Source organism: Ambystoma mexicanum, chromosome 4q (assembly GCF_040938575.1).
Source record: "Ambystoma mexicanum isolate Mex_15411 chromosome 4q, UKY_AmexF1_1, whole genome shotgun sequence".
Classification (NCBI taxonomy): Eukaryota; Metazoa; Chordata; class Amphibia; order Caudata; family Ambystomatidae; genus Ambystoma; species Ambystoma mexicanum.
Window position 1 is genome coordinate 782,259,533 of NC_090928.1, and position 20,403 is coordinate 782,279,935.

Sequence of the window (20,403 nt, forward strand, 5' to 3'; positions counted from 1 at the left end):
GTGCGCTTAAAGATGGATAGCGCTGCAAGATAGCCCTTAATGGTGCCAACTTGAAGGCCTGAATTCGCCAAATAGAGTAGGAAGGACAAAACCATTGGTGAACCACATGAAAAGGGGTCGATATTATTTTCTCTACACCAGCTGCAAAATCTGTTCCAACGGCAGCAGTATAAAGACTTTGTTGCTGGCCTCCTTGCCGAAAGCAACACCTCCATAACATCATCAGGGAGGTCCCAATCCTTGTACCTCAGCCTTTCAGAAGCCAAGCGTGAAGGTTGAGGGTTTTGATGTCTGGATGGAGAACCTGACCTCCCTTCTGTGAGAGTAGTTTCTCTCTGAGTGGAAGTCGAATTGGAGGGCAGATGGACAAGTCTAGAAGGTCCGGGTACCACGTTCTCCGGGGCAATTAGGATCATGGTTTTCCGGAATCTTCTCAACCTCCTGATCATTTGAGGAATGTCAGGGACCGGTGGGAACGCGTACAGAAGCGGAAACTCCCAGTCCACTATGAACGCGTCTCCCAGAGCTCCTCTCGGGGGAAATTCCCTTGAACAGAACAGATCGCACTTCCGGTTGACACTGGTGGCGAACAGATCCACCTGAGGGGTTCCCCAAAGGGCGAAGATCTCTTGAAGGACTTCCTGAGCTAGTTCCCACTCGTGGGAGACTGTGCTCTGCCTGCTCACAGCGTCCGCTGTCAAGTTCTTCTCTCCGGCTAGGTGAACTACCGATAGAGAGAATCCTTCTTGGATTGCCCAAAACCAGAGCTGCATCGCCGCCTCCTCTTTTGTTGAGGTAATGCATGGCCACTGTGTTGTCCGTCATTATCAGGACATTCTTCCCTTGTACAGATGGCAGGAACGCCTTCAGCGCAAGTCTGATGGCCCTCAGCTCTAACAGGTTGATATGTAGTCTGGATTCCGATGGAGACCAATGACCAAATCGTTGGCGTGGGCTCCCCACCCCGTGAGTGAGGCATCCGTGACTACTGTTATCTCCGGCCGGGTTGCCAAAACTGTTCTCCTTTCAGAATGTTCTCCTGACAGGCCCACCACTGAAGGTCTTGAGTCACCCTGTCGGGAACCTGAAGAAGATCTGTCATTCTTCCTGAGAATTGTGACTACTGAGTTCTCAGTGCCCACTGGAGGGATCTCATTCTCAGGCGAGCCTCTGGCACTAGGAAAATGCAGGATGCCATGAGGCCTAGCAACATCAAAAAGTCGAAGGCTGGGAGATGCTGGGCATTTTGGAACTTGGTAACCATCTGTAGAATATCTTGAGCCCTCACCTCTGGAGGCGAGGCTTTTCCCAGGGAAGTGTCCAGGATCGCTCCGATAAACTGGAGTCTCTGCGATGGTATCTTTTGTGACTTCTTTAAATTGAGGGAGAAGCCCAGTTTGTGAAGGGAGTGGCAAACGTGATGTAGCTGGATCTGAGCTTGTTCCGAAGATACAGCCCTGATCAACCAATCGTCCAGGTAGGGGTAGACGTGAATCCCTTACCTCCTTAGACTTGCAGCCACTACCGACATTAACTTGGTGAAGACCCTTGGGGCGGAGGTCAGCCCAAATGGCAGCACTCAAAATTGATAATGAGAGTTGCCAATTGCGAACCTCAGGTATTTCCTGTGTTTGAGATGGATAAGCACATGGAAATAAGCGTCCTGAAGGTCCAGAGATACCAACCAGTCCTGGAACTGAAGGGCCTGAAGGATCTGAGAAAGAGTTACCATCTTGAATTTGTCTTTCCTGAGGAATTTGTTCAATTCTCGCAAGTCCAAGATGGGTCTCAGTCCTCCGTCTTTCTTTGGAATGAGAAAATAAGGGGAGTACCAGCCCTTGGTCCTCTCCGCTACAGGTACCGGTTCTATGGCACCTTTCTCTAGCAGGTCTAAAATTTCCTGCAAGAGGAGCGGATCTGGAGCTTTTTGAGAGCTGATCCCCGGTGGATGACTCTGAGGTATGCGTAGGAGAGGCAGGCAGTAACCTTGTGCATCTGTCTCCAATGCCCAAGCATCTGACGTGATAGCCTGCCATTCCGCCAGATGTTGAGTTAACCTGCCTCCTACAGGTGTCTTGTGAGGGAAGTCCTCAGAGTGGTTTTGGGGCGGCTGATGCAGATGCCGATGGTAAAGAGGCACCTGCTGTTGCTGCGGCTTTTGAATATCTACCCCGTCCACCTCGGGTAGTTCTTCTTTGTCCCCTTTGAGCCTGTCGTCCTCTACCTCTTCCGAATGCGGAGTAGAAGCGAAAGGACTTGCCTCTCGCAGAGGTTCTTGTGGGACGAAAAGGTGTCCGACGGATTGCAGCGCCTAGGGATTTTGCTGCTGCCTTTGATGTTTGCAGTTTTTCTAAACTGTCATCCGCCTTTTTCCCAAACAAAGAAGAGCCATCGAATGGCATGTTCAAGAGCCTGGCTTGCACATCTGGGGCAAAACCAGACTTTCTCAACCAAGCGAATCTCCTGGTTGTTGTACTTGCCGCCATTGCTCTGCTGATACTGTCAGCCGAATCAATGCCCGTCTGGAGGGATTCGCACATAGCGTCTTTCCCGTCCTGTCTGATATTTAGGAACGCCTCCCTTTCTTCTCCCTCCGGGATGCAGTCAGCCGCTGTAGAAGCACACTCCCAAAGTGTATGGCTGAATCTAGCAAGGGTGCAAGTAGCATTAATAGATTTTAACGCCATGCTACATGCCGAAAAAACTTTCTTTGCCATAGCATCATATTTCTTATCGTCCCTGTCCTGTGGGACGGTAGGGTAAGCAGTCTTGATGTCAGTAGAAGATGCTGCCTGTACCACCAGACTTTCTGGGGATGGGTGTTTTGACAAAAACTCTGGTTCTGCAGAAGATGCCCTGTATTTAGTAGACAGTTTTTTATTTACTGCCGGGACGACATCTGGGGTTTCCCAATTCGTCATGATTTTCCTTTGAAGAGCTTTATGAAAAGGCACTACAGGATCCTCCTGTGGACCTTTATCAAGAATATCCGTGAGGTCATCTTGTTGGAAAGCCTGTGAAGGTGTTGACCACCCCATAAATTCTGTGATTCTGGCCATTAAGGCTCTATAGGGGGTTTCAGCATGCTCCACCAGGTCTGGCCTAGCGAACTCCACCTCAGGGGAAGTGTCTAACCCACTTGCCTCATGTAAGGAATCATGGAGATCCTTTAACCTGCGTTCTTCTGAGGATAACTCCTCTTGAACTGGGGTTGCAGGTCCCTGCAACTCAAATGTCTCTTCTTGATCAGAAAGTTCTCCCTCTTCCATAATTGAGGACATAGTTCTCAATTGGTCTGAACTCACAAAGGGTGTGAAACCCATCTCCAAGGCAGATGGTGCCAAACCTGTTGTAATCGGCCTCGAAAACGTCGATGTCGTCGACGCCGAAGGCTTCGAGCGTGGCGTCGAAAACAAAGGCAGAGGCCTCGAGGTCCTCGATAGAATAGGGATTCTGCTCGAGGAAGTCGACAATCTCGACGCCATTGTCATCGAGGACCTGGGGATAGCCACTGGGTGCGCTGCAACCGTGACTTTCCTTGGCGTCGACGCCGGTGTCGAAGATGGCGTCGAGTCGACAGACCCGTGTGTCGAAGGATCCTTGGACAACGGCGTCGAAGACACCGACCTCGGCGTCGACGGCGTCGACAGAACCTTCGAAGAAGGTTTCGAGGTCAGAGCTTTACTCGAGGGTTTGTGACGCGCTTGAGAAGCTTCCTTCGCCGGGTACTGCGACTCGCGGCGTTTTTGACCTTCGGATCTTTCGACCAGAGCATCGCTCTCGGCAGTCTTCGAGGGGGTCGAGGCCGCTTTCTCGAAGACGCTCATCATATTTTTGCGGAATTCCTCCCATTCATCCCGGGAACTATGTTTCGTGGGGCAAGTGATTCTCTTAGGAGAAACAGAGGAGGAGGACGACGGAGAAGGGGATCTTCAATGTCTCCTCTTCGAGTGCTTCGATCTCGAGGAGTGATGGGACCCACTCCGAGACCTGGAGCGCGAATGGTGACGAGGAGACTAATGTCTCGACTTCGTCGAGGAAGAAGAAGCTTTTGAAGTCTTACCTTTTTCCAGCTTCCCCCTACGCTCCTTCAGGGCCTTAGCTGTCATGGACATACAGTCCTCGCACTCCGAACAATGGTGTTCAGCTCCCAAACACCACAGACAAACTCTGTGAGGGTCAGTCAGCGACATCTTTTTCCCACAGTCTCAGCATTTTTTTAAGCCGGACCGAGGGGTCGTCGGTTCCGACGAGGAATCCATAGAGTATGGATCGAATATCTCGAGGAAATAGGATAAATTCTCTACGAAACTGAGCAACGATATTCCGAGGCACTGAGTAAGCGCGGAAAAATGGAACTGAGCAACGGACGCTGCGCGCGGCCTTTATAGGCAGGATGACGTCGATACGGCGGCTGTCGAGGGACATCGACTTGGCAGACGTCGACGCGCAGCGCCCTCTAGAGAAAAATTTTCCGAGGCCAGCAAAGCTGGAAAGAGATATCTAAGATAAGGAATACGTCGGAGGACACAATCCCTTCGAAATGTTATTCTCTAGAGTAGCATGTAACATCAGTAGTCAATTCTGGTGCACACCTTTTGCTGCTCACTATCAGTGAGCAGGAATGATCCCATGAGGTATTCAGAGATAGATGAAGGTTATAGAAATAGTGCACTGAGCCTGGGGCATAAAATTCCCCTTTAGTACCTGGGGAAGTTCTCTTTAAGGCTCCAGAAGGCTGGAAGAGTGTTGGGAGGAGATGGCACCCTTGTGGATCTCTATAGGCTTAACACCGAGAGCTAGGCTCCACTGCTTCTGAGCTTTTTTAAAATTCTGGCCACATGATATATTACCCCTCGTGGAAGTTTGTGTGTTTTTCAAGATGGGTGCTGGGTCCCTACCTGTGAATTATAGACCAATATCCTGATTCACGTGGTATGTAAAATCTTTGGAAATATAATGCCTCGAGTTCAATCACAGATAGATAAGGAAAGGGAGATCCACTCAGCACAAGGAGAGCTTAGATTAGTGCCCGGTACCATTGAGCAGGCTATGCGTGAGATGCTATTTCAGCTGAATTATGTCAAACTGTACAAAGAGCAGCTGTATCTTGTCTTCATCGACTAGAAGACTTCATTGGACTCTCTGGTATGGTGACAAATGTGGGTAATATCACCACACAGAGGGCCACATTGCCCTGATCATCAGTCACACCAAAAGGTACCTGTACATTTCGAGTATCTTACTAGTATTCACATTTTTTGTAAAGTCCATTCTATCCCTTCAACCAGTACTGGCTGTCCCTGGGAGTATGCATTGCCTTAGGGTATGTTGGGGCACTGTCTATCTAGGGTGAAGGATGGGAGAAAGAGACCTGGCCCTTTCTTGGGCAACGTAGACCTTTTTGAATAAAAATTCAATACACAAGGCCAAATGGTGGGCACAGATGGGAGTTTTTCAATATTTATTTCTCCCTTCTCATCTGCTCAATGAATATAAAAACAAAAAATAAATTGAAAAAGGCACTCATTCAGTATATGAGCATCCGATAGAAAGCTCAACTGATTTCAGTGGTCTCTAATTACTTATACCACCTTCTTCAGGACCAACGGTCATTTGTTTGTATTTCCCAAAAGCAATTGTTCATGAGGGTCCCAAAACCCCCATCTGCTGGCCTTGGGGTCAAAGAGGGAGACTCTGGAGTAAGCAGGAGACTGAGGAAGGTTTCAGAAGTCATCAGTTCATTTTCTTCCAGCAGGTGATACACACATCAAACACCAGGGACATCTCAGGAACTCTGTGGTTACTCACCCTTATATACAGTCCTAGGGAGGTGAGCTAATGGTTTGGTCATAAAGACAACCCCTTCTATCTGTCTATGATTCGTTAACTCATATGGCATGATCAATGAGCTGTTCCTATTTCTACTTTGCGATTGGCTGTCCTCTCTGCCACTCGACTGGCCCATCTGCCACTCGAGCCTAGTCTAAACTGGTTCTGCTCACTCCTAGCCCCCTCCTTTGTCTTTTAAATTAACTCTTATAAAAAAAGATCCCCACTGGTGTCATCATGACTCACAGCAATCCACCATTTTATGAATCGCCTGACTGTGCCTGACCTATCACAAAATAGTGGATTACCCCATTTCTGGTCATATCTTGATACCTGGTCCGTTTCAAGTCTAGTTTTTTTTTCGTACAATATACTTATCATGTACTACTTAACAAGCCTTCCATCATTTGAAACATTCTGACCATATAAACAAATCGGTTTTTACAGTGCTTTGCTTCGAAGCACTAGAATTCTAGTTTTCTGCACATTTGAAGGCATTGATCACCCCACCAAGTTATCTACGCTCAGTTTAAGGGGCAGTTGGTGTATTTCCACTACATCCAGTTTGAAGAAGGGGGGATAGTCAATCCTTTACACTCCCCCACCTGTACATTATTTAGTTATTTACTCAATACTTACAACCACACCCATGTCCACCCTCCTCAATTCTCATGTACTTACACATTTCTGACCTAATCACCCTTTTCTACAGGTACTTTTCTTTAATCTAAGAGGTATCCTAACACATTTCTACAATGTCAGTACCAACACATTATACTGCCCTAGTCTAAAACATATATGTGTCCCTAACTACTTTTCTTTGAGCCCTACCTCCATTCCTCAGTTTTACTTTAAACTAACTATATGCCTCAGATAATTTCACAGCCTCTATGCCTTTTTTGAGCGACAGTCACTACTTGAGGTAACCCAAAAGCCCATTATTTGCATACCTTTTACTCCCATCCCATGACATCATTCCTTTCTCCCATTGTCTTCCCCATACATCTTTTGAAATGCACAAAGTAAATTTTTTCTTTTCACTGTTAAATCTTCCACCCGACTCATCTTGGTTTGGCATCTGCAGACCATCTGTGTCCTGTCGACTTTGTCCTCCTTTTTTAGCTGTTTTGCAGCAAGTTCTCAGGCCCTTTACTTTTACAGGTCAGTTCTTCCACCTTGGAGTGTCTCTTTTTCCATAGAGCATTAGCTGTATGCACATTAAATGTTAACGGGGGGAACTTTAGCAAGAGAACACAAGGATGGGGGAGTTTTTGCTGAAAACAACTTTGAACACATATGACTGGCACTTGGGCAAGTAGTTGGGTTCCTCTGTGACTTCTCTCTGCTTATGTAGTTAGCCAGTTTTCTGAGCCACATAGGTCCCTTGTTGTCCACCTGTAATATAAAAGCTGAATGAGGTTCCTTTGTAAAATAAATATGCCTCTATTATCAGTACATTTCCTGTCAACCCATCCCCTTAAAAATCCTTATTTGTGTTTTCTAGCAAACTTCACTTGCCTTTCTGAACAAAACATCACCCGTGACCATACCCGCAGACAGCCCACACCACAAGGGCCCCCCCACATCACCTCTGACCATACCCCATAGGCATCCCACACCATATGGGACCACCCCAACACCCGTGACCATACCCGCAGGGAGCCCACACCACAAGTGATCCCCCCCCAATCACCTGTGATCATACCCGCAGGAAGCCCACACCACAAGGGCTCCCCCATCACCCCTGACCATACCGCGCAGGCAGGCCACACCGGACCCCCCACCCCAACACCCGTGACCATACCCATAGGCAGCCCACACCACAAGGGCGCCCCCCATGACCCGTGACCATGCCCCACAGGCAACCCACACCACAAGGGACCCCCCCCAACACTCTTGACCATACCCCGCAGGCATCCCACATTACATGGGACCCCCCCCCAACACCTGTGACCATACCCCGCAGGCAGCCCACATGGCACCATACACTGCAGGCAGGCCCCGACTGATCGCCACCAGTGACGGCAATCTGCAGGCAGGCCCCGACCCATGTCCCCCCACCCCCACCAGTGACAGCAACCTGCAGGCAGGCCCCGACCCATGCCCCCCCCACCAGTGACGGCAACCTGCAGGCAAGCCCCAACCCATGTCCCCCCACCCCCACCAGTGACAGCAAGCTGCAGGCAGGCCCGGACGCATGTCCCCCCACCCCTGACGGCAACCCCCCCCCACAGTGCAATTCAACAACCATCCATTGGTCCTACTCCCCAGTACCTGCCCCATGGCATGTGAATGACAAATGCACACATGCATGTTTGCAAACACATGACCAACATTGCTCAACAGCAGGGACACATAACAGAGCCAATGAAGAGTGACATATGCACCAAACCATTGAGAGCAGATAACACTTTGATTGGGATGAATATAAATGTATTAAGAACAAAAAAAAACACACCAACTGAAACATAACCATGAAAATGAAAAGAATGCCAATGAAAATGAAATCCAAAACAAAAAGAAATGTGATATTTAAAAATGAGAAACTCCAAAAAGTGGTCCATGTTCAATGTTTGCCCTCCAAATGAAAATCCAAATAAAAAAAAAACACATTACTTCATGGTGAAAAAAAATTAATTTTAAAAATATGTTAAACTATGTACAAGTCTGAAGGGTCCATGGTCCCAAAATACAAATCTATATCCTTAAAAACACTAATAAACTAACTATTTACAAAATGTGGAGCAAAGTCCATTAACTCCAAGTTATAAAAAAAAAGGAAACCTACCACTAAATAACTATTTACAAAGACAGTGGGCTAGTCCTATGACTCACCATTTTCCCCAAGAGTTTCGGCCAGGGCATCATCGAACTCTGCATCAATATCCCGGAGGTAGGCCTGTGCTCCCTCCTCGAGGGCCCGCAGGGACTCCCTCGTGCTCCTCACAAATTCCCTACGAGTCTCCTCGAGGAACTCCGCCCACCTCTCTGCCCGATGCAGGGTGTTCACCCTAGCCATGGCGAGTCATGCCCCCTGTGCCCGCTGCCGCTCTGCACCGATCTGCTGGCCCATTAGCTGCAACACGGAAGACATCCTTGGGCCAAGGTCCACGTCTCCCTCCTGCCCGATACCTGCCCCTCTGATGTTGATGGCCCCGAGTCCTGTTGCCTGCTATGTCGAGCCTGCTGCTGCCAATGAGCCCTGTGCCTGCGCCTCCAGGACTGCCTCCGGGATGACAACAGAGGATAGCTCTGTGGCAGCATGCTCATCTTGGAAACAAGACGACACGAAGCAACACAGGTTCGATCCCCGGGTCTGCGTTTGGTATTTAAGCGCATTATAAATATGCAACTAAGACAACAAAACAAAACGAAAATTCCGTAACAGCGCCTGGATGCCCCAGGGCTGTGTGAGCGCTTAAAAAAAAAAAAACAAATAAATAAATAACTAAAATAAAAACTGGGGTAGTCGTGCACATGCCCTGCTGCAAGGTGCCTGCACAACCTCCATTGCCACCGTTCCCGTTGCTGGGGTGACTACCTCTGCTGAACCTCTGACTCCCGACTGTGGCAGGGATGTGGTCTCTACCAGAATGGCCGCCGTGGTTGGGACAGGTCCACAGGGGGGCCCTGGTGGCATCTGGGCCAGAAGACGGCAGGGAGGATGAATTTTGCATAGTGGAGGAAAAGGAGGAGGGGGGTGTCGCAGCAGTGCTCTGCACACATAGCAAACCCACAACAATGAGCTGAGCTAGCCAGTTCATGAGGGCCCAGACCTCTTCGTGATTATGTGCAAGCACCCGACTGGAAGCCTGCACATCATCACGAAGGGCGCCTGTCCGCCTCACGATACCGGCTAGCATGGACTCCACCCTGTCACGGATTGCCTCGTCCGCAGGTAGTGGAAGGTCAGTTGACGTGAACTCATCCGCTACCTGCGGACGGGTCTGGCCTGAGGCATGCCCGCAGGTGCATACTGATGCAGGCGCAGCTTCAGGGACAGGATTAGGCACAGGCCCCTCTGCAGTGACCTGCACTGCCTCCTGCCCCTGCCCTGCACCAGTTGCACCTGCCTCATCACCGCCACCAGGCCCCATGTGCTGGTTTGATGAGGCCTCCTCCTCCCCCTACCCCACCACCAACCTGGATGACTCCGAACCATATTCCGCATTGGATTGCCTCTGTGGGGGCTCACCTATCCCTCCTGCTGCCGAGGATCCCACCTCCAACTTCACCTTCTTGGGCCTCCCCTCAGCAGCTGCGGCCATAGTTGTGGACACGGTACCAGCCTCCTCGCTCCCGGAAGATGTAGTAACCTGGGAGGATGACTGGGCCATGTGTCTCCGCCTGGTGGAGGCATCCCCACCGCAGTGCTCCACAGTGCTGTCTCCGCCCTCTTCCTCCATCGTCGCTGTGGATAGGGAAACATTGAACACAGGCATCAGTGTACCGAACAAACGTCTGCTTGACACAAAGCAAATGCACATGAGTGTCACTGTCAAATATCACAACAATCATCACCCTCCACAACACAGGTCAGTGCAAGCAACAAACATGCATGCCACGTGCAACAGACATTTGCATCCAAATACAAGGCACTGCAGGCACATCAGAAGAGGGGCTGTACCTCACATGTATCATGGAACATGCACATCAGCTGCACACACATCACCTGACAGTCATGCATCAGGCCATGTAGACCTCCCGTTACAGCGCACTTGTGGACAACTGGGCCACATGAGTCAATCACGCATTGAGATGTACATGTGTCATGCATCCATGGGGTTGGCCAGTCACACACTCACCACTCATACACACGCACAAGTACACCATGCATGTCCATGAAGGAGACATAAGCATTCATGTCTCACACCTCTCACATGGCCAAGTCCAGACACAGACATGCAGTATGTGCGTCGTCACATGCTGGTGCACATCATGCATTGCAACACAGACACCATTGATGTGGAACATGCTTCATTGGACTCACATGCAGCACTGTCATGGACATGCACACAGACATCCATACATGAGGAATGCTAGACATGAGGCTAAGGTGCACACTCCATCCACACCTCAACATGCACTACGCTGAACAAGTACACATGGACACTTACAACTCGACTCCGGACAGAGGTCCAACTCTAAGACCTGGGTGTGCAGCGTTGGGTTGATGCACTCCAGGACCCTCATCTCATTGTTGGAGTGGGGTGCCGGGGCCGGTTGACCATCACCAGACACGCCAGGCCTTGTTGAGGGTCCTGGCCCTGAAGTCTTCCCAGCACTTCCAGACATGTTTGTAGTCGCGGGGTGCCACACCCTCCGCGTTGATGGCACCCACAATGTCCACCCAGATCTTTCTCCGTCCTTCCTTATCGAATCGCGATGGTCCAGGGAAGAGGGCATTAAAATGCCCCAGGACTCGCTCCACCAGGATGACAACTTCTTTGCAAGAGAAGTTGGCAGCTCTCTGCCGGGGGGTTGGCACTTGCCCCAGATGTTGCTTGGTCTGACATGGCAACCCCTGAGGCAGGTGTGGGTGGGCAACTGGGTCCTGGGGCTGGGCTCTGGACCGATGGTATGGCAGTCAGGAGTCTTCTGGATCAGCAGGGAGGGTCTCAGCAACAGGATTTCTGGCAATGGCTGATGTGCAGGCACCAAATTGAAGGGCATGTGGACAGCAGGCACACAGAGTGGGCTGGCAGCAGTAGATGGCTCGTTGGCAGGCAGCTCGGGGTGTCTGAGGCATGTAAATGGCCTTGTGTGCAGGAGCGTGGGTCTTCCTTCTGCTTTAGCGTTGCCAGCTGGATGCAGAGTGACTCCGCACGTGCAGACACAGCACTTTAGCATGTAATCAGAGGAAAGGCCCTAAGCACGTAAGTTACGTGACGTGCGCGGGATGTTGGGCGGTGCCGTTCAGTACGGGTTAAAGGTCCGAATAGGACGGCAGTGGACTGTACATGCTTTTCGTGGGGACCGACATGTGAGATGCTTCTTCTTGTGGGTTCACACGCGATTTGCTCACTACTGTGACAGTGCGTACTTCTTTACTGCAGCAGTGCTTACTTGTTTACTGCCTTTGTAACAAATGGGACAGCCTAGGGTCAGGCAGGACGGAGAGGCTGAACTAGTACTTTGTACGAGGGGGTGGTCCTGTCCTCAAATGTTTGCCAACTGCAATGCTTTGTTGCAGTAATTATTTGAAAACGTCCAAAATTAAGTAGTAATACATCTAAACAAGTATGAGTTACTAAAATTGGGTAGTAATCCAATTCCTGGAGAGAAACTACTGTTGCCTTTATTTTAATTAGGCCACACATGTAAGTTTTAAATTGGAAAAAACATGAACTAAACAGATGAGCATGTAAACAAACACTTAGTGACAAATCAATATAAGGTTATTCAAGAGTTCTGTACATATAGATTTCAAAAAGTGCATGTAAATTTGTAACAGGTGGACACTGAATAGCACATTTTCAGGTGAGTCGAAAGCTGAGTTCTAGAGTGTCCTGTAGAGATACATTCTGAATTCAAGAAACCACGCATAAGAAGTTGTGTGGTGTATTTACAACACACATGAGCAATTGTGTGATATGCTTTCTCCTATACACAGTTTGGCTAAATATTGCTTCATATTAGTCAATAACAGCGTATTCAACAGTTACACAATGTTGTGAGAAAATCCAAGCAAGTTGCTTTGTGACCAAAACCTTAAAAATAGGGTCTGCTGTAAACTGGTTTGGAAGGGATAACCAAAAAACTGGTCGAAGTCAACATTCTGCTGAGCTTTGCCGGTGCGGTTCCTCTAAGTAGAGTTGATGCGGGTACCAGCCGTTAGGTCTGGAGCCTTGCAATCTTAGTAAATGTAGTCAAGGCGCATAGTGTCCTGGCACCCGCATCAACTCTACTTAGAGGAACCGCACCGACAAAGCTCAGCAGAACTAAGCCACACCTTACAACCATCAAGGCAACCACAGCGTGACCCACCACCCCCACTGGTTGGAGACCGCCTTCCGACTAGCTGTCCTAACCATCTATTTGAATTTGTTTCTATGAGCACGCAAGGGAGACCTGCTTACCTGGCCCCAGAAGAAAGCGGCAAACCCCCTCAGCCGAAACGTCCAAGGTCATCATGCTCTTGTTGAAACCACTATGAACTATGAACCCAATTATCACCACTAGCTTTATGTTGACGTCAACCAGTTTTTTGGTTATCCCTTCTAAACCAGTTTACAGCAGACCCTATTTTTAAGGTTTTGGTCACAAAGCAACTTGCTTGGATTTTCTCACAACATTGTCTAACTGTCGAATACACTGTTATTGACTAATATGAAGCAATATTTAGCCAAACTGTGTATAGGAGAAAGCATATCATACAATTGCTCATGTGTGTTGTAAATACACCACACAACTTATGTGTGGTTTCTTGAATTCAGAATGTATCTCTACAGGACACTCTAGAACTCAGCTTTCGACTCACCTGAAAGTGTGCTATTCAGTGTCCACCTGTACAAATGTACATGCAATTTTTGAAATATATATGTACAGAACCCTTGAATAACCTGATATTGATTTGTCACTAAGTGTTTGTTTGTTTACATGCTCATCTGTTTAGTTCATTTTTTTTCTCCAATTTAATACTTACATGTGTGGCCTAATTAAAATAAAGGCAGCAGTAGTTTCTCTCCAGGAATTGGATTACTACCCAATTTTAGTAACTCATACTTGTTTAGATGTGTTACTACTCAATTTTGGAGGTTTTCAGATAATTACTGCAACAAAGCATTGCAGTTGGCAAACATTTGAGGACAGGACCACCCCCTGGTACAAAGTACTTGTTTACTGCGGCAGTGCTTAAGTCTTGTTTTGGCTGGGGAGTTGTGTTTTTTCCTTCTGTTTTCCAGGCAGACGGTGAGTCACGCACATTTTTCCCCCCACTGTGGTTGCCCCTGTGCATCACATACCCCATTTTCGAGGTCATGGCCTCCTGCGTGTTCCACACATACGCATTATTTGTGTTTCTGGGTGCCACAGCGTACTGCAGGACGTTAATTCCACGCACGTTGGCTCCCAAGGGGTTGCATGCACTTTATTTTGGTTTTGGGGTGCCTGAGTGTTGCGTGACCCGTCATTTTCCCCCAGGGGTCACAGACAGCCTTGCAGGCGCTCAGGGGTATGTTTTCCATCATGTACCCTGCCCCCTTCACCCCAACTGCCCAGGACATTTGTTGTCTGCACCTCCCATTTGCACTAGTGCATCAGTGCCACGACTGGGAGGCCAACAAGAGGTAAGGGAGGCAAAGCTGGGCGACCTCCCACAGGTGGCCACGGTTGGGGACGTGGCCAGGGTGGCCAAGGTGGGCGCAATGAGCAACGTGGCCTGCAAGGGCAGTCTCCAGGCCCATTCAGGGACAGTTATGCCCCCCCCAGTGGATCATCCCCCCTCACCAGTGGGTCAGAGATGCAGCTGACACCACCCCAGCTCAGGGCCTGCTAGCCCGGCCCGGATTGGTCACGGAACAGGCACAGGATGATTCACAGGCCGACTTCCGTGTTAGGAAGTCCAAGCCACGTGTGGCAGTGAAAGTTGCTGTCACCAGGCCATGTGGATCTGGGGCAGCAATGTCATCTGCTGCCACGAGCAGCCAGGGTGTGGAAGCTGCAGGGGCAGCTGCCCCCACCTCGGCTCTGAGTCCTCCGGCCAGGACTGTATTGGTCCCGTCCCTTGACACTGAGGCAGCTGTGGCGCTAGATCCTGGCGACAGCACCCGGCAGCCAATGCTTGCAGTCAGTCCTTCGGTCGTCATCCCATTGCCTGCTTCCAGTGGCCAGTCCACCTGCGCTTCAGCCCCTACTAACCGGAGCGGTAGAAGCCACTCAGGGTCCGCACCACATCCCAAGAGGAAGAAGCATGCTTTCGCGGAACAGGCTGGGACCCCAGACACGGCTCGGACCTCCAACACGTCAAGGAAGCGTAGTTTCAATCAAGTGGAACTGGACGCACTTGTGGGCTACATGTCGATATACGCCCACAACATGCTGGTGATGGCAGGGTGCAAAACTATGCATGCTCAGGGTAGGGCCCACTGGCAGTGCATCGCGGACCGTATTAGCGCCTTGTGATGTGAGAAGCGCACAGCTGATGATTGCTCGAAGCGTTAGAATGACCTCTGACGCCAAGCAAAAAACAAGCAGGCTTCCAATTGAGCCTCTACTCTGGGGATTGGCAGTGGGTCACCACCAGAGGACGATGAACTCACTGAACAGAAGGGTCAGAATCAAGGTGTGGGAGACCTCTTGGGTTATGAGACGATGTCCGGTGAGTGTTCATGCGTGTGTGTCCAGGCCATGTGTATGTTGCTTGGGTGATGTGCTGTGATTAACTGCCAGTTCATGCTATGTAGTCATGACTGACATGTGTGACCCATGCAATGCTTCACTGATACGTGCTGGTTGTGATGCAGACTGCATACAGGCCATGTGCTGCACACGGAGGTAATCCTCATCAACACACCTGCACCCTCCTTCCATGTCAATCACTCGCCCGCCTCTCTTGTCCATATTCTTGCTCCAAAACATTTTTGCGGATAGCCCGAGATCTTCCACTCAACACCGGCCCTCTGTTGTCACATGACTGACGACTCTGTGAGGTCACCCTGCAAGCTGATTCTCCTCAGGGGCATCCATCCTTGCCGCTCTATCCCCCAGCAGCGCACCGTCTCCATGGGACTGGTGATTCCCATGGCGGACTACTGCAACGGCCTGTTCCCGATTTTCTGTGAATATGCACTCTTCCCACTGCAACTCTGCCAGACCTGTACTGTGTGGAGCATCCTTTGGCCTTGATGCAGGGTCTGTCACTTGGACTGTGCTGATGGCACAGGCTCACAGTGGCCATGAGTGTTCATTCATGGACCATGTGCATTCCAAGCAAGCCCTTATGGGTCCGGGGAAAGCCCCTCATCCGACTCCATCTCCGGTATTTCATTCTTCTCATGGTATTTGATCATCCCTTTCCTGCTCCCTCAGGGTCAGTTGCTCCACATGGTCATTAGTTTGTGGTTCTCATGTATGTCGAGCGGATGTCTCCCTCTGGTACAGCCTCCCTGCCTCTATGCAACTGCTGTTGTGAGTTCTCCAGGTCTGGGGGCCCTACTGCTGCTTCATGTGCTGTGGTTTCAATCCTCCTCTCTGCTGCTGTAGTGCCAGATGATTGTGAGAATATAATTGACACCTTCCCACACTGCCTGCTACAACAGGGTACTCTGTAACCATTTTGACCCATGTTCGCGCCTTGAAACTCTTGTGTATAGGTGCGTTATATCATATACCCATGCACTGCCTACAAGCCATCCCTCGCCCTTGGGGTTAGGTTTCACTGTATCCCCTGCAACCCTTTGGCAGCACTTTGCACATGATGACTGCACTTGCCCTTACACTGCCATCATGACACGACACTGAAATTACTGGTTTTGTCTTTTTATTGATAGTTGAGGCCGTACACATGTGCTGCACCCACACACTTCTGAGCCCTGTTTCACCCTTCAACATGTCTATTCACTTGTTGGATGTCAAAGTGACCTAGCATTAATGTATCCATATGCCTCCCTTCACTGTATTTCAACACCCTAGCGTTGTTGCATCCTGTGACACGTGTTTTGACGTGATTTCCATGTACAGTCTGATGACATGCATTTTACATGGATCACAGACAGTAGTGTTTAACTTCCATCTGGTCTGGTTGACAGTTCTGCCATGGCTATGCTATGTGCCATATGTGTGTTGGCATCTGTCATGTTTGTGGAAGGACTATGCCAGTTACAAGCTTGTGTGTGATGCAGGATCTATGTACCATGCAGTACATGTCTTGTTTTGCCATTTGACAGGCATCCATGTTTGCTTTCAGGGTCCCGCTCCATCACATTGGCACTGCGTGCATGCCTGAGTTTGTCTCATGTGTCACATGAGTGCTTCATGTGTTGGCTGTCAACATTGTAATACCTATGTGTGTGGCCTATGCTGTTAACATGTGTGGTCATGTCTTCTTTTTTATTTTTTGCAGGTGATGAGGCACTGTAAGCAGTGTAGGAGGAGATGGCGGCAGGGGTGGAGTATTCAGGGCCCCTACCAGGTACCAGTGGAGACCGTAGGGTGGTAGCACACGAAAATCCATTGGTGCTACGGACCCTCCTGGCCAGGGGTGTCTGAGTACACCTTTGAGGATCTCTATGTCTCTGGTGCAGAATCGGATATTGAACCATATGTGCTGTCGCAGGTGAGCGATTCTGGCATGGATGCTGTTCTGTCCGACACCTCTGCAGTGGGGGTAGACCCCTCAAGGGGCCATTCAGTGTTGGTATGTCCACCTGTGGCGGTTACGGATGCAGGGCCACGCTCCACAGTATTTGTTCCTTTTCCTGCGGCAGCAGATCAAAGGAGGAATACAGTCCTGCAGCCACAGGCAGTGCCAGCACATCAAGGACCAGGTCTCCTTGGGCCCGACAGGTGTGGTGTCCGGCAACGCGGTGGCTGTGCGCCACCGGATAATACTGTGTGGGAGAAGTCCAGGTATGCCATTGCACAGCAACAGGGGGCATCATGTGAGATGATGGCTCAGGGCATGGAAAGGGTGGCCAATTCCATTCTCCCCCCGAAAGGCAGTTGGAGCTCCAGCAGCAGGCAATGCGGTCCACATGCCGCTGACACAGGCAGGACATGTTGGCCACCAACAGGGACTGACGGGCTAAAAAGGGGGGCTCTGCCCACAGCCATGGCTGCAGAGGCCCACAGGGATGCCCTAAGGGAAGAGAACACCTCCCTCAGAGCTACTCTGGATGCACCTGAGATGGCCCACAGTAGATGGGCAGAACAGCAGATGTAGTAGCTGACAACATCTCAGCTGAGCTCCAGGCAAGCCATGAGGAGACCCGTGTGTCACGTGAGGCCTTGCAGGCAAAGTCTGTGCAACATGTGAGGCCTTGCAGGCAAAGTCCGTGCTACATATTGCACAAGAGGATGACGACAGCAACGACAGTACTCTCACTATAGGGTAGCCATGCAGAACATGAGCCCATGGAGGAGGTTTTTTTTCTTTTTATTCTCATATCCACCCTGCACCTCCTCCCTCCTGGGAGGTTCCCCCAAATCCCCCTCTACTCCTGAACCCCCCCCACCCCCGGACAACCATTGCCATATTTTATTTTAATTCTGGTATTTCTTTTTGCATTTTTTTTTGTCTATTGTGCATTCATGTAACAGTGTGTTGCTTTGTGTGGCATCCGAAGGCATCCACTGTGTGTTCCAGCTGGGCCCATACAGGCTTGTTTCGTGTTTGAGGCTTGGGGTCCAGACACATATGCCACTTCTGCTTCCCATGGGCTTGCAAGGAGGGCACCGTGTGAAAGTAATTTACACAGAGGCATTGGGCTTCCATCATTTCTGTGGCCAGTCTGAGGTCCAAACTGTGTATACATCCCTAGTGGGGATTCATGATGGTTTCTCCAGTGCATGGTTGACATGCATTTTCGTTTTTGTATATTGCTAAATGTGCATATTTACATATTCGGCCCAGACAAAGGATAGAAGAAAGTGAAATATATGATCACGCTTCAATGACATTAAGAAGACAAGAATGGCGTATGCATAGCAAACTGTTGTAGTACATACCCCTGAGGAATTCCGTAGTCAACTGTGTTACGATATAATGAAAGCAACATGTCGGGTGTGTTGCGATTGTTGAATGAGTGACAGTTGTACGGATGATCAGAAAGAGTTAGGACTATTGTGTGCTTCCATACAAATGGCTGTCGACAATAGATCCTCAATTAAAACTTGTTCTATGCATAAATTAAGTGTTTAAGAACTGATGTATTAGACAACAGATTGTGTATGGGATGATTCTGTCTATGCTAAAAGATTTTAGAATCCTGTTTAAAAATATGAAATATAATGTATTTTACTGAGATGTGTTTTATAAAATGAAAATAAATTGATTTTTATAAAAGTCGGAAACAGTATGTTATAATTTAATAGATACTAATCCATACGACTGGGCTGACATGAAAGGTGATGGGTGAACAAGGAACCCTGTAAATAAACTTATTGTATCGTTGCTATTTAAAGAGGGCTGTTTAAAAGTGGTCCACATAAAAATTTCCTCAAGTCTCCCTGCGGTTTGTGAGTAGTTTGTACGGTCGGTTGGCCGTGAGACATAGAAATAAAAAGTCATCTGTCAGATGACATCATCCTCAACTTGGGAGAAACAGGTAACGCGTGACAACATGGCTGCCGAAAGGTGCAAGAGTTATGATGATGGATACATCACAGAATTGCTCAGTAACTCCACTTTGTTTGGAGGAGAATTAGGTGATGCATCCAACCTCACCAGCTGGGATGAACTCACCCAGATTAAGAAAAGACTGATTAGGTCAGAATAACATGGCAGTATAATGCTAGAGTGCCTGAGAAATGGGATCCTGCCACAAGTGCTCGTGGTTAGAAACAAACCAAGGATTTTTCTAGATAAAGTATTTCTAATACAGTGGAGCTATATTGGAAACAAATGCGGAAGAGATTGGGTTATCTTGATTATAGATACCACCAGAGAAACCACTGAAAAAATAGTCATTGATCTGCAAAAATTGCAAGAAGAAATCAAAAAGATAGTCCCCATTGAACAATATAAAACAAGATTAGACAAACTTAGGAATTAAAGGATTCATTCAAAGAAGATCTCATGAAAGAACGGATTAGACTTGGATTGAGTTCATATTGGGAGTACCCATATGGATTTAAAAAGATACGTTAGCACTGAAAGCGTTTATGGGGAATGGATTGAAACTGTGCCACACTAAGGGTTTCCAATGGAAAAGCTAGGGTTCAAGCATATTTTGATAGTAAGATTTCTAGACACCTGGAAATCTGCTTGAGACCCTCCACCCCATGATGAGGGAACTCAATAAGAAGTACAGATTTTGTATTTTGCTAGGGTTAGTGCATACTGGCAAATGGATGGGGTGTGTTTCTGCTCTGCCCGCAAAGCCCAAGTGTCTATTATTTTCTGTTTCCATGCACAGCCAATACAAATTAAGCTCAAGGTGGATAAAACAACTGTTTTCAATGCATGGCTTCTCCACAAGTGACGTTTGCAGTGGCTTGCTATCCTTGGCGTACTTTGAGTGTAATGTAGAAAACCAGTGAGGTCCTTGCTCTTTGTAGGGCTAGGTAGATCTGCATCATCTTTTACGTCATTTGCTAATTGTATTCTATTCATGATTGTTTTAAGTGTGATAAAGCTTTGTTGTTGACTAAAAGGTGCATTGAGGGCATCTTTTTCCACATAAGTGCAAACGCAGACCATTGCATATGTGAACATTGACCATTTTTATTAAAAGGAACCAAAACAGATGGGCATTCTCAATGCTCTGCACATCATTGTGCATGGACCAGGGCTTTCAGCAATAAAAGGCCACATGCATCTTATTTTTATTTTCAAGTATTTCTAATCGGTCCCTAACATAAAGACATGAGGCACTGCACAAGGATATCATAAAATAAAAATGAAAACCAAAG